Source organism: Bubalus bubalis, chromosome 17, assembly GCF_019923935.1.
Source record: "Bubalus bubalis isolate 160015118507 breed Murrah chromosome 17, NDDB_SH_1, whole genome shotgun sequence".
Taxonomy (NCBI): domain Eukaryota; kingdom Metazoa; phylum Chordata; class Mammalia; order Artiodactyla; family Bovidae; genus Bubalus; species Bubalus bubalis.
In genome coordinates this window covers 68,778,399-68,793,935 of record NC_059173.1, presented here as the reverse complement: position 1 = coordinate 68,793,935, position 15,537 = coordinate 68,778,399, and positions in this window count along the sequence as shown.

Sequence of the window (15,537 nt, the reverse complement as noted above, 5' to 3'; positions counted from 1 at the left end):
CCCAAGAAGCACCTGAACACTAGAGATGTATCAATTACCAGTTTTGACTCTCCTTTTAACACCATATTTTGAATTATAACTTTAAAGTAGAAAAGAAAGCTCTGCTTCATCTCTGCCAATCAGTACTGATGTTAGGTATGTGTTTTCCAAACTCAATAAAAAGTTGCCTTTCTTCTACTCAGAAAAAAATTTCATGAAGCCATTTTTGCCAAAACCTGAATAAAATCTGTCCAAGAAAAGACACTGTCTAGAATCAGAGAAAAACAACTCTTTTGAATGTCGTATCAGTTCACTTCAGTCACTCAGTCGTGTCTGACTCTTTGTGACCCCATGAATTGCAGCACACCAGGCCTCCCTGTCCATCACCAACTCCCAGAGTTCACTCAGACTCAAGTCCATCGAGTCAGTGATGCCATCCAGCCATCTCATCCTCTGCCGTCCCCTTCTCCTCCTGCCCCCAATCCCTCCCAGCATCAGAGTCTTTTCCAATGAGTCAACTCTTCACATGAGGTGGCCAAAGTACTGGAGTTTCAGCTTTAGCATCATTTCTTCCAAAGAAATCCCAGGGCTAATCTTCTTCAGAATGGACTGGTTGGATCTCCTTGCAGTCCAAGGGACCCTCAAGAGTCTTCTCCAACACCACAGTTCAAAAGCATCAATTCTTTGGTGCTCAGCTTTCTTTATAGTCCGACTCTCACATCCATACATGACCACAGGAAAAACCATGGCCTTGACTAGATGGACCTTTGTTGGCAAAGTAATGTCTCTGCTTTTTAATATGCTAGCTAGGTTGGACATAACTTTCCTTCCAAGGAGTAAGCGTCTTTTAATTTCATGGCTGCAGTCACCATCTGCAGTGATTTTGGAGCCCCCTAAAATAAAGTCTGACACTGTTTCCACTGTTTCCCCATCTCTTTCCCATGAAGTGATGGGACCAAATGCCATGATCTTAGTTTTCTGAATGTTGAGCTTTAAGCCAACTTTTTCACTCTCCACTTTCACCTTCATCAAGAGGCTTTTGTGTTCCTCTTCACTTTCTGCCATAAGGGTGGTGTCATCTGCATATCTGAGGTTATTGATATTTCTCCCGGCAATCTTGATTCCAGCTTGTGCTTCTTCCAGCCCAGCGTTTCTCATGATGTACTCTGCATATAAGTTAAATAAGCAGGATGACAATATACAGCCTTGACGTCCTTCTTTTCCTATTTGGAACCAGTGTGTTGTTCCATGTCCAGTTGTAACTGTTGCTTCCTGACCTGCATATAGGTTTCTCAAGAGGCAGATCAAATGGTCTGGTATTTCCATCTCTCTCAGAATTTTCCACAGTTTATTGTGATCCACACAGTCAAAGGCTTTGCATTGTCAATAAAGCAGAAATAGATGTTTTTCTGGAACTCTCTTGCTTTTTTGATGATCCAGCAGATGTTGGCAATTTGATCTCTGGTTCCTCTGCCTTTTCTAAAACCAGCTTGAACATCTGGAAGTTCACAGTTCATGTATTGCTGAGTCCTGGCTTGCAGAATTTTGAGCATTACTTTACTAGTGTGTGAGATGAGTGCAATTGTGTGGTAGTTTGAGCATTCTTTGGCATTGCCTTTCTTTGGGATTGGAATGAAAATGGACCTTTTCCAGTCCTGTGGCCACTGCTGAGTTTTCCAAATTTGCTGGCATATTGAGTGCAGGACTTTCACAGCATCGTCTTTCAGGATTTGAAATAACTCAACTGGAATCCCATCACCATAGACTTTATCTAAATTTGAACTCTCAGAGTGCCACACTATATTCAACTTTAGTAAAAATACACATACTCATACATGGAGGGAAGCTTTTATTTCCATACTCCTTTTTGCCATGAGAGTGATGGAAATAGTATGTATTTAACACTCTATTTAATTTATATTTTAATAGTTAATAATAATCAAGGCTTTTCCTACATATGGACCCAGCCTCTGACAGGCCTGGGTTATTGATTCACTTAAAACATGACTAGGGAAAGTCATTCAAGCTTTCTAAACCTCAGTTTTCTCATATGTAAAATGGATATAAAATGGTTGTGAAAATTAAACTTGGACACAGAGCTTGCCCAAAGTAGGCCCTGGATGAATGAAAATTTCCTCATACTATCTTTCCAGTCACCATTCCTCTCCTAAACCTATAAAGATTTCCAAAATCAGTGTGCATTTAATAGACAGTGTGTGTATATGTGTGTGTGTGTGTGTGTGGACTAGATATATTAGAATATCAATAGCAGTCATCCCTGGAAAGTAGAATAATAAACAATTTTTATTTTCTCCTCTGTACTTTTCTAATTTGCAAAATTCACCGTCATGTAAAATGAAGATATACATTTTTAAAGGCTAATTTTTAGAAAAATCACTTTGAAGACCTACTTTGAGAAAAACAAAATTGAGTTGTAAATATTTAGAGCTAACAAAAAATAATATTAGAAAAGGTTAACTGCAAGTTTTCTTATATATGAAAGAAAATTGAGGCCCAGAGAGGCCATTTCAACCAAAGACTCTAAGTTGATTTGAGGCTGTAACCCACTTCCTCATGTAACTGGTACCCCAGAGCTCTCCAGCCTGTGAGCACAGATGAGGTAGCAATTTGACCCTAAGTCAATACCCCCGTCTGTTCAATGCCTGCCCTGCTCAGTGATTCCACTGATTTGCACAGATCTGTACAGGTCAAGTTAACTGGTCTCTATAAAGATATACTGATCACATACCAGTAGATACTGGTCACATACCAGGATGTGAGAGTTGGACCGTAAAGAAGGCTGAGCACCAAAGAATTTGGTGCTTTTGAATTGTGGCACTGGAGAAGACTGTTGAGAGTCCATTGGACTGCAAGGAGATCCAACCAGTCCATCCTAAAGGAAATCAACCCTGAATGTTCACTGGAAAGACTGATATCAAAGCTGAAGCTCCAATACTTTGGCCACCTGATGTGAAGAGCTGACTCATTGGAAAAGACCCTGATGCTGGAAAAGATTAAGGGCGGGAGGAGAAGGGGGTGACAGAGGATGAGATGGTTGGATGTCCATCACCCACTCAATGGACATGAGTTTGAGCAAATTCTGGGAGATAGTTAAAGACAGGGAAGCCTGGCATGCTGCTGTCCATGGGGTCACAAAGAGTCAGATACCAGTTAGTAACTGAACAACAACAATAATAAATAGTGGTCATTAAATTATTTGATACATGTACATCTTATATTGAAGGCCTTACCACTTCTACCTTTGTCAGGGTCCCATAATGGGAGGATGAGAAGCAGGGCCCTCAGGGGAGATGAATAAGGCACTCATCTAGGCACCAAATTTAAGGGAGTGTCAAAAAGCTCAGTAGTCAAGGCAATTTTTGATTTTTAAAAATCAAAATCAACAGGAAAATCCTTAATGAAAAAAATATCAAAATTTTAAGCACAGATAGTGCGGTATAACAGAAAATACATATTGGTCTTTGTCTCTGATTCCTGGCAAAGAACTCCTAAAGCCCTTGGAATTTCCTAAGTGACAAGAGCATATTTTGTTATTCATAACATGCCTTTTCAATCACACCTGAGTTTATCCTAAGGAGGTGACTCTGGTAGTCAGTAGGAACAAGTGTGGGTACCTTGGACACCCCACTTGCAGCTGGCATCTCAAGTGGGAAAGTCTTACTGGTCTGGAGCTTATAACCCATGGTCTGCTTAACTGTCAGAATTGAATTAAATTGAATTGTTGGACACCCAATTGGTGATGGAGAGCTGGAGAGCTAGTGTGGAAAAAATGACAAGTACACAGTGTTGGGAGAAAACACACACGTTTGGTGTCATGAGTGATATAAGAAAACACTGCACAGATAGGATCAGCTGCTCTACTGAGCCAGACCATAATGGAGACAGAGGCAAGAGGAAGGGTAGTCATACTGCTCCCATCCTCATGGAAAACTTTGGTATTTTGTTTATCATGGATTGCTGGCATTAATTTTTTAAATGCTGCACTAAAACATTTATCCAGATGACCAAAGTTCTTGGCTAATTAAATGAATAAATAGAATAAATGAATAAATAAAATATGGTTAGAGTAACCAAGAAGTCTATAACTGAAGCCAAGATTGGACTCTGGATTTCTTATCTGAATGAGTCATCACGGAGAATGAACTGCTCCACAGTCAAGTAATTGCCCTCTTCCCAGATCCCAGGAATATGAGGCTTTTCTCATTTGTAGACTGTCCCAGCTTCTCAAAATCCACGTCCAAGAAAACAAATCCAAAACAGCCAATAGATTTAACAAATGGCACCACTAAAATGCAAAGGACTTGAGTCCTGATGAGGTTTTCACTGAATGTGGTGAGAGGTCTGCCTGGGACATATAACAGAGCAGGTGCTGCATCCTGGAGCTCCCACCAAGGTGACCAGGAAGCAATCACCTGAGGGCATCAAGACTAGAAAGGAAGTCTAGAGTAGGGTCCAGGGAAATGGACCAAGTAGTCCTAGGTCCTGCAGTAAGAGACAGACAGCAACTCATGGCCACTCAGGTGATGGCAGCCCTGGTTAATCCCTTATGTTGGAGAAGACTCTTAAGAGTCCCTTGAACTGTAAGATCAAACCAGTCAATAACAGTCCTGGATATTCATTGGAAGGACTGATGCTGAAGCTGAAACTCCAATACTTTGGCCACCTGATGCGAAGAACTGACTCATTGCTAAAGACCCTGATGCTGGGAAAGATTGAAGGCAGGAGGAGTAGAGGATGACAGAGGATGAGATGGTTGGATGACTTGATGGACATGAGTTTGAGAAAGCTGCAGGAGTTGGTGATAGACATGGAGACCTGGTGTGCTGCAGTCCATGGGGTCACAAAGAGTCACACACAACTGAGTAACTGAACTGAACTGAGAGCCTGAAAGCAATCAGCTTAGAAAAGAGCAATTCAGATCCCATCATATGCATGGTTTTTGCATCAACCTTTGGCGAAAATATATTAAAAGGCATTTTCTTCACTGTGCTTCACATAATATCTACGTGGCTCTTGATTTCTGGAACTCTTCACATAACCTTCAAATCTCTTGGCAGCAACACTGGAATACCACAGCTTTTGCTAACACCCAAAGCACCAGGCTTCTATGTGCTGGAAATTCCAGTTTGCTGTGTGAAACCACTGTCTCAGTGGTTTGGAGCAATGTCTCAGGCAGTTTGGAGCAATGACTGACAGGACTGACAACAATAATTCTAGAAGCCAAAAGTTGAGGTTCTACAAAGAGGATCACATTTTCTACTCAAGGCCAGTTGTTTTCCCAAGCTCTGAAATTTAGATTTTGAATTTTGCCACTTGAAAGATTTTTTTCCACACCCCTCTCACCCCTTTAAACCAGTTCACTCAGTCTTTACAGCCATTTTGAACACTTATGGAGCACTGGAAGTTTTATGAGACGTGGTGATGTTATTTGTTGAATTCTTTTTTTTTCTAAACTGTCTTGATATTTTTTTCTCCTATTTTTGTAGTACCTCAGGATGCCACAGAACTTTTAAAATACTTGATCTTACCTCTTGTTCATTTGTGGTATTGTTGCTGTTTGGTAATTTGACTTGATTTTGCTTTAGGCTGGGTTTGGTTGAGAGGGAATTGCTATAACAGGAGTTTTCCACTCAGCTCAAAAGTTTGAGCTGTGAAAGCTTGTGTTTCAGTCTCTATACTAAAAGCAAGGAGAAAATGAGGTCCACATAGGTTGAGGATCTAACCAGTGTCACCCAATGATTTCAGGCTGACCCATGGATGGGACTACTCTCTTTAAACCACACAAACAAAGTCTGGTCCACAAGGCTTCTGCAGAAAGAGACAGAGTTGTAGCAGGTATTAAAACCTCTTTCCCCTAAAACACAGTGACATTCCCAGGGGGCTATATGGAGCCTGAAATAGGGGCAAGAGGCATGGATCTCAGCCTATCACTGTCCCGAGAGTTGGCAGCTGGTGAGGGCTAGTCCTCTTCTGTCGTGAGGCTCAGCTACTCCAGGTGTCTTCTGAGACACTCCTCCCAAAAGTCTGCTCCATGGATCAAGAGACCCAGAGACTTCAGCATCCTCTAAAGGCTTTTGGTGTCCTTCTCAACCAGTATCCTTGGCTCCATGGCACGGCTCACAATCACAGAACCTCATGCCCATCCCCTACCCATCTCCTAGGAAGACATTCTTCTCCCTGCCTCCGGATGGGCCACTTCCTTCAGCTCTCAGCCCTGGGCTTCATCTCCTATGAGAGCTGAGATAAACTGCCTTCGTCTCCATGAAGAGACAAAACAATGCAAAAGTTATCTGCTTGTTTCCTGGAAGCTGTATAAAGTAAAGCCAGCAGTATTGGTCTAGTTGTAAAAATAAAAAATAAACCAGTCTTTTATTTCTTATAAATCAGTGTTTTCTATGTCTTGGGGCACTTATAAGGAGAAGGGCACTCCATAGGGCATCTCTGTCTACATTGGCATCCCCAGAAAACTTCGAGCCTCCCCTCCCCTCCACCTACCTCTTAGCTTAAACTCCATCTGTAAAACTCTTCACTAAGTACCTAGAACCCTGGGCTTTAGTGACCTCTGCTTAGTATTATAAAAATCCCTTAGGGCAGGAGCATATACCATCCTGATCCACTCTAAGAAATAAGGGGCAAGGGAGTAACAGTGGAAGGATAAACACAGATTAACATTGATTTAAGTTATCCTGTCATATCTGGATAATGCTTATGGGGAGAACAGATTTTATGGGTTAAAGGGAAAAATATTTTAAAGCATCACTCCAGAGCTTTAAATTGCTTTATGCTAAATAATATTTTAAAGTTATCATATCCAAGACCATAAATAATACTTCAGAAAAGTTTGATAATGACCTTTTTTTTCTACTTATATTAAACATAATGCCAATTTCTTTCTTAATGTTCTTGTTTTATGAAATAAAAGACTTCTCTAGTTCTGCTTCCTTCCCTCCTGCATTAGTTTCCCTATGACTTTTGTAACAAATTATCATAAAGCTGGTGGCTTATAAAGCACAAATTTACTGACTTACAGCTCTGGGGGTCAGAATTCATAAAATCAAGGTGTCAGCAGGGCTATGTTCTTTCTGGCAGCTCTCAGGGAGAAACTGTCTCCTTGCTTGTTCATCTATGGAAGCTGCCAGTATTTCTTGGCTCTTCGCCCCTTCCTTACATCATTCCTCTTGTCATCGCTGCTTCCATCTTCACATCTCTTCCTCTGACTCTGATTCTCTGTCTCTGTGTTTCACTTATAAGAACCCTTGTGAATTCACAGGTTCATCTGGATAATCCGGAATAATCTCCCCATCTCAAGATCTTTAGATTGATCACATCTGCAAAGGCCCTTTTCCATGTAAGGTAACATAGAGACTCTGGGGATGAGAACATCTTTGGGGGGGCATTATTCAGCCGACCACACTCCTGAGCCACTTTGACCATATTTTGACATCCCTAACCTTGCACTCACTCCTTCCCTGCCACCCTGGCCTCTGGCTCTCCTGGTGTCATGTCAGACACCAGAGCATCCCTGCTGTTTCCTCTGCCAGGCGTCCCTTCCCTAGTGAGCTGCCTGAACCACTCCTTCTGCTCCTCCAAGCCTCTACTCAAACATCACCTTCTCAACAGCCCTCTTTAATCCACCTTATTTGTAAATTTATCTTCCTCTCCCTTCTCCAGATACTTGCTATCCCTTTGCTTAATTAATTTTACTCCACAGTAATCACAATCTAACCCACTGTGTATTTTATTCATTAACTTTTTTTCTGATTAAAAAATTTTTTTTCCTTTTAATGGGAAAATAATTACAATATTGGGATAGCTTCTACTAGATATCTCTTTTACCACTTTCAAATGTGGGCTCTGTGAGGGCAAGGATTCTTTCTTTTTCTGCTGAATCTTTTGGACTTAGAAAAGTACCTGGCACATAACAGGCCTTCAAAAATATTAGATAAATAAATTGCTCTGGGTCATTTATTAGAGAATCTCCCACATCAATATCTTTAAGTTTTACATGGGGCTAGTTAGGCTCTTAATAAAACACATTTTCTAATTTTTGCAGCGTGCTAAGTTGGTCACTCACCTAGAGCCAGACATGCTGGAATGTGAAGTCAAGTGGGCCTTAGAAAGCATCACTATGAACAAAGCTAGTGGAGGTGATGGAATTCCAGTTGAGCTATTCCAAATCCTGAAAGATGATGCTGTGAAAGTGCTGCACTCAATATGCCAGCAAATTTGGAAAACTCAGCAGTGGCCACAGGACTGGAAAAGGTCAGTTTTCATTCCAATCCCAAAGAAAGGCAATGCCAAAGAATGCTCAAACTACTGCACAATTACACTCATCTCACACACGAGTAAAGTAATGTTCAAAATTCTCCAAGCCAGGCTTCAGCAATACGTGAACCATGAACTTCCAGCTGTTCAAACTGGTTTTAGAAAAGGCAGAGAAACCAGAGATCAAATTGCCAACATCCGCTGGATCATAGAAAAAGCAAGAGAGCTCCAGAAAAACATCTATTTCTGCTTTATTGACAATGCAAAGCCTTTGACTGTGTGGATCACAATAAACTGTGGAAAATTCTGAGAGAGATGGGAATACCAGACCACCTGACCTGCCTCTTGAGAAACCTGTATGCAGGTCAGGAAGCAACAGTTACAACTGGACATGGAACAACACACTGGTTCCAAATAGGAAAAGGAGGACGTCAAGGCTGTATACTGTCACCCTGCTTATTTAACTTATATGCAGAGTACATCATGAGAAACGCTGGGCTGGAAGAAGCACAAGCTGGAATCAAGATTGCCGGGAGAAATACCAATAACCTCAGATATGCAGATGACACCACCCTTATGGCAGAAAGTGAAGAGAAACTAAAGAGCCTCTTGATGAAAGTGAAAGAGGAGAGTGAAAAAGTTGGCTTAAAGCTCAACATTCAGAAAACTAAGATCATGGCATCTGGTCCCATCACTTCATGGGAAAGAGATGGAGAAACAGTGGAAACAGTGTCAGACTTTATTTTGGGCGGCTCCAAAATCACTGCAGATGGTGACTGCAGCCATGAAATTAAAAGACGCTTACTCCTTGGAAGGAGAGTTATGACCAACCTAGATAACATATTAAAAAGCAGAGACATTACTTTGCCAACAAAGGTCTGTCTAGTCTAGGCTATGGTTTTTCCAGTGGTCATGTATGGGTGTGAGAGCTGGACTGTGAGGAAAGCTGAGCACCGAAGAATTGATGCTTTTGAACTGTGGTGTTGGAGAAGACTCTTGAGAGTCCCTTGGACTGCAAGGAGATCCAACCAGTGCATTCTAAAACAGATCAGTCCTGGGTGTTCATTGGAAGGAATGATGCTAAAGCTGAAACTCCAGTACTTTGGCCACCTCATGCGAAGTGTTGACTCATTGGAAAAGACTCTGATGCTGGGAGGGATTGGGAGCAGGAGGAGAAGGTGATGGCAGAGGATGAGATGGCTGGATGGCATCACCAGCTCGATGGGCCTCAGTTTGAATGAACTCCGGGAGTTGGTGATGTACAGGGAGGCCTGGCGTGCTGCGATTCATGGGGTAGCGAAGAGTCAGACACAACTGAGTGACTGAACTGAACTGAACTGAAAACACCGTCAGGCCCGCTCATAGAACAAAGGACTGAGCAGAGCTAGCCGGCTGCAGACCAGCCTATCCCCCTCTGGTGACAGGCAGGCAAGGGCAGCCAGAGCCAGAAGGGGGCAATCGCTGCCCCAGAGAGGCATTATCTATCAAACTGCAAGCAGGCTTCCTTGCTAACCAAGACTTCTTGGGATTCTGGACGGTCAACATCCGCCTGAGAAGGTGCGCCGGTTGTACACCCAGAAAACTGAGCAGCAGGGACGGGGGAGGCGATAAGTTGCAGCATCTGCTCTTGCCAAACACCTGGTCACCTGAGCTGCTCGGATCTGGGAAGGGCACAAAACGCAGGCCCAACCAAGTCTGCGCCTCTGAGGACTACCCAAGTGCCTGAACCTGAGCGGCTTAGACCTGGGAAGTGCATACAACCCAGGGCCGGCCTCGGACGGTTCCCGGCAGAGCAACCTAGAGCCTGAGCAGTGTGGACAGGGAGGGCAAATGCGCCGTGAGCAGGGGCAGGCCCAGTGTGGCTGAGGCGCTGCGAGCACATGCCAGTGTTATTTGTTTGCAGCGACCCTCCCTCCCCACAGCGTGACCGAACAAGTGAGCCTAAAAAAGTGTGCACCACCACCCCTGTGTCAGGGCATAAATTAGACAACTGAAGTGACCAGCAAACAGAAGAAGCTAAAACAGAGGGAACCTCCTTGGAAGTTACAGGTGCAATAGATTAAAACCCTGTAGTTAGTACCAACTACATAGGAAGGGGCCTATAGACCTTGAGAAATATAAGCCGGTTCAAGGAACTATCCAAAAATGAACTGACCCTCACACTGCCCACAACAACACCAGAGAAATTCCTAGATATATTTTTACTATTTTTACTATCATTTTTTAATTTTTAAGTCCTCTATTACTCCTTTAATTTTCATTTTTATAACCTACTATTACTTTGCAAAAAAAGGAGAGACCCTATTTTTTTAAAGCAAACTTCATATATATATATTTTATAATTTTTGTGACTTTTTTTTTCCATTACTATTGTATTTTTGAAAATCCAGCTTCTACTCTAGACTTTTAATCTTTGCTTTTCGGTATTTGTTTCAATTTTGTACCTTTAAGAACCCAATCTTCAGTACCCATTTTTACTTGGGAGCAAGATTACTGGCTTGACTGCTCTCTCCCCCTTTGGACTCTCCTTTTTCTCCACCAGGTCACCTCTATCTCCTCCCTCCCCTTCTCTTCTCTACCCAACTCTGTGAATCTCTTTGTGTGTTCCAGATGGTGGAGAACACTTAGGGAACTGACTACTGGCTAGATCTGTCTCTCTCCTTTTGATTCCTCCCTTTATCCTCCTGGCCACCTCTGTCTCCTTCCTTCCTCTTCTCTTTTCTGTATAACTCCGTGAACATCTCTGAGTGGTCCAGACTGTGAAGCACACACAACGAAGTGATTACTGGCTAGCTTGCTCTCTCCCCTTTTGATTCCACCTCATCTCATCCTGGTCACCTCTGTCTCCCTCTCCCTCTTCTCTTCTCCATGTAACTCTGTGAACCTCTCTGGGTGTCCCTCATTGTGGAGAAACTTTTCATCTTTAACCTAGATGTTTTATCAATGTTGCTGTATAGATGGAGAAGTCTTGAGGCTACTGTAAAAATAAGACTGAAAACCAGAAGCAGGGGGCTCAAGTCCAAATCCTGAGAACACCAGAGAACTCCTGACTCCAGGGAACATTAATCGACAGGAGCTCATCAAACACCTCCATACCTACACTGAAACTAAGCACCACCCAAGGGCCAACAAGCTCCAGAGCAAGACATACCATGCAAATTCTCCAGCAACACAGCCCTGAGCTTCATTTTTTTTAAATATAAATTTATTTATTTTAATTTGAGGTTAAATAATTTACAATATTGTATTGGTTTTGCCATACATCAACATGATATACAGGCTGCCCAAAGTCACTCCCAAACCATAGACATCTCATAACTCATTACTGGACACTTCATTGCACTCCAAAGAGAAGAAATCCAGCTCCACCCACTAGAACACCGACACAAGCTTCTCTAACCAGGAAACCTTGACAAGCCACCCGTACAACTCCACCCAAAGCGAGGAAACCCCACAATAAAGAGAACTCCACAAACTGCCAGAATACAGAAAGGACACCCAAAACACAGCAATATAAACAAGATGAATAGACAGAGGAATATCCAGCAGGTAAAGGAACAGGATAAATGCCCACCAAACCAAACAAAAGAGGAAGAGATAGGGAATCTACCTGATAAAGAATTCCGAATAATGATAGTGAAAATGATCCAAAATCTTGAAATCAAAATGGAATCACAGATATATAGCCTGGAGACAAGGGTTGAGAAGATGCGAGAAAGGTTTAACAAGGACCTAGAAGAAATAAAAGAGTCAATATATAATGAATAATGCAATAAATGAGATAAAAAACACTCTGGAGGGAAGAAATAGTAGAATTTCTTCAGAAGAAAGGATTAGTGAGGTAGAAGAAAGAATGGTAGAAGTAAATGAATCAGAGAGGAAAAAACAAAAATGAATTAAAAGAAATGAGGACAATCTCAGAGACCTCTGGGACAATGTTAAACACCCCAACATTCAAACCATAGGAGTCCCAGAAGAAGAAGACAAAAAGAAAGACCATGAGAAAATACTTGAGGGATAATAGTTGAAAACTTCCCTAAAATGGGGAAGGAAATAATCACCCAAGTCAAAGAAACCCAGAGAGTCCCAAACAGGATAAACCCAAGGTGAAACACCCCAAGACACATATTAATCAAATTAACAAAGATCAAACACAGAGAACAAATATTTAAAGCAGCAAGAAAAAAACAACAAATAACACACAAGGGGATTCCCATAAGGATAACAGCTGATCTTTCAATATAAACTCTTCAGGCCAGGAGGGAATGGCAGGACATACTTAAAGTGATGAAAGAAAATAACCTACAGCCCAGATTATTGTACCCAGCAAGGATCTCACTCAAATATGAAGGAGAAATCAAAAGCTTTATAGACAAGCAAAAGCTGAGAGAATTCAGCACCACCAAACCAGCTCTCCAACAAATGCTAAATAAAGGATCTTCTCTAGACAGGAAACACAGAAAGGGGGTATAAACTCGAACCCAAAACAATAAAGTAAATGGCAACAGGATCATACTTATCAATAATTATCTTAAATGTAAGTGGGTTGAATGCCCCAAGCAAAAGACAAAGACTGGCTGAATGGATACAAAAACAAGACCCCTACATATGTTGTCTACAAGAGACCCACCTCAAAACAAGGAACACATACAGATTGAAAGTGAGGGGCTGGAAAAAGATATTCCATGCAAATAGAGACCAAAAGAAAGCAGGAGTAGCAATACTCATATCAGATAAAATAGACTTTAAAACAAAGGCTGTGAAAAGAGACAAAGGATACTACATAATGATCAAAGGATCAATCCAAGAAGGAGATATAAAAATTATAAATATATATGCACCCAACATAGGAGCACCACAATATGTAAATGCACCACAAATGCTGATGAGTATGAAAGGGAAAATTAACATTCACACAATAATTGTGGGAGACTTTAATACCCCACTCACACCTATGGATAGATCAACTAAACAGAAAATTAACAAGGAAACACAAACTTTATCTGATACAATGGACCAGTTAGACCTAATTGATATCTATAGGACATTTCACCCCAAAACAATGAATTTCACCTTTTTCTCAAGCACACACAGAACCTTCTCCAGGATAGATCACAGCATGGGCCGTAAATCTAGCCCTCATAAATTGAAAAAAAAAATTGAAATCACTCCAAGGATCTTTTCTGACCACAATGCAGTAAGATTAGATCTCAATTACAGGAGAAAAACTATTAAAAATTCCAACATATGGAGGCTGAACAACACGCTGCTGAATAACCAACAAATCACAGAAGAAATCAAAGTATGCATTGAAATGAATGAAAATGAAAACATAACAACCCAAAACCTGTGGGACACTGTAAAATCAGTACTAAGGGGAAGGTTCATAGCAATACAGGCATACCTCAAGAAACAAGAAAAAAATCAAATAAATAACCTAACTCTACACCTAAAGCAACTAGAAAAGGAAGAAATGAAGAACCCCAGGGTTAATAGAAGGAAAGAAGTCTTTAAAATTAGGGCAGAAATAAATGAAAAAGAAACAAAAGAGACCATAGCAAAAATCAACAAAGCCAAAAGCTGGTTGTTTGAGAGGATAAATAAAATTGACAAACCATTAGCCAGACTCATCAAGAAACAAAGGGAGAAAAATCAAATCAATAAAATTAGAAATGAAAATGGAGAGATCACAACAGACAACACAGAAATACAAGGGATCACAAGAGACAACTATTAGCAATTATATGCCAATAAAATGGACAACTTGGAAGAAATGGACAAATTCTTAGAAAAGTACAACTTTCCAAACTGGACCAGGAAGAAATAGAAAATCATAACAGACCCATCACAAGCACGGAAATTGAAACTGTAATCAGAAATCTTCCAGCAAACAAAAGCCCAGGTCCAGACAGCTTCACAGCTGAATTCTACCAAAAACTTAGAGAAGAGCTAACACCTATCCTCGGAGAAGGCAATGGAAACCCACTCCAGTACTCTTGCCTGGAAAATCCCATGGGTGGAGGAGCCTGGTAGGCTGCAGTTCATGGGGTCGCTATGAGTCAGATACGACTGAGCGACTTCACTTTCACTTTTCACTTTAATGCATTCAAGAAGGAAATGGCAACCCACTCCAGTGTTCTTGCCTGGAGAATCCCAGGGACGGGGGAGCCTGGTAGGCTGCCGTCTATGGGGTCGCACAGAGTTGGACACTATTAAGTGACTTAGCAGCAGTAGCAGCAGCAGCAACACCTATCCTACTCAAACTCTTCCAGAAAATTGCAGAGGAAGGTAAACTTCCAAACACATTCTATGAGGCCACCATCACCCTAATACCAAAAATGCCACTAAAGATGGCACCAAAAAAGAAAACTACAGACCAATATCACTGATGAACATAGATGCAAAAATCCTTAACAAAATTCTAGCAATCAGAATCCAACAACACATTAAAAAGATCATACATCATGACCAAGTGGGCTTTATCCCAAGGACGCAAGGATTCTTCAATATCCGCAAATCAATCAATGTAATACACCACATTAACAAATTGAAAAACAAAAGCTATATGATTATCTCAATAGATGCATAGAAAGCCTTTGACAAAATTCAACATCCATGTATGATAAAAACTCTCCAGAAAGCAGGAATAGAAGGAACATACCTCTACATAATAAAAGCTATCTATGACAAACCCACAGCAAACATTATCCTCAATGGTGAAAAATTGAAAGCATTTCCCCTAAAGTCAGGAACAAGACAAGGGTGCCCACTTTCACCACTACTATTCAACATAGCTTTGGAAGTTTTGGCCACAGCAATCAGAGCAGAAAAAGAAATAAAAGGAATCCAAATTGGAAAAGAAGAAGTAAAACTCTCACTGTTTGCAGATGACATGAACTTCTACATAGAAAACCCTAAAGACTCCACCAGAAAATTACTAGAGCTAATCAATGAATATAGTAAAGTGGCAGGATATAAAATCAACACACAGAAATCCCTTGCATTCCTATACACTAATAATGGAAAATAGAGAAATTAAAGAAACAATTTCATTCACCATTGCAATGAAAAGAATAAAAGACTTAGGAATATATCTACCTAAAGAAACAAAAGACCTATATATAGAAAACTATAAAACACTGGTCAAAGAAATCAAAGAGGACACTAACAGATGGAGAAATATACCGTGTTCATGGCTTGAAAGAATCAATATAGTGAAAATGAGTATACTACCCAAAGCAATCTATAGATTCAATGCAATCCCTATCAAGC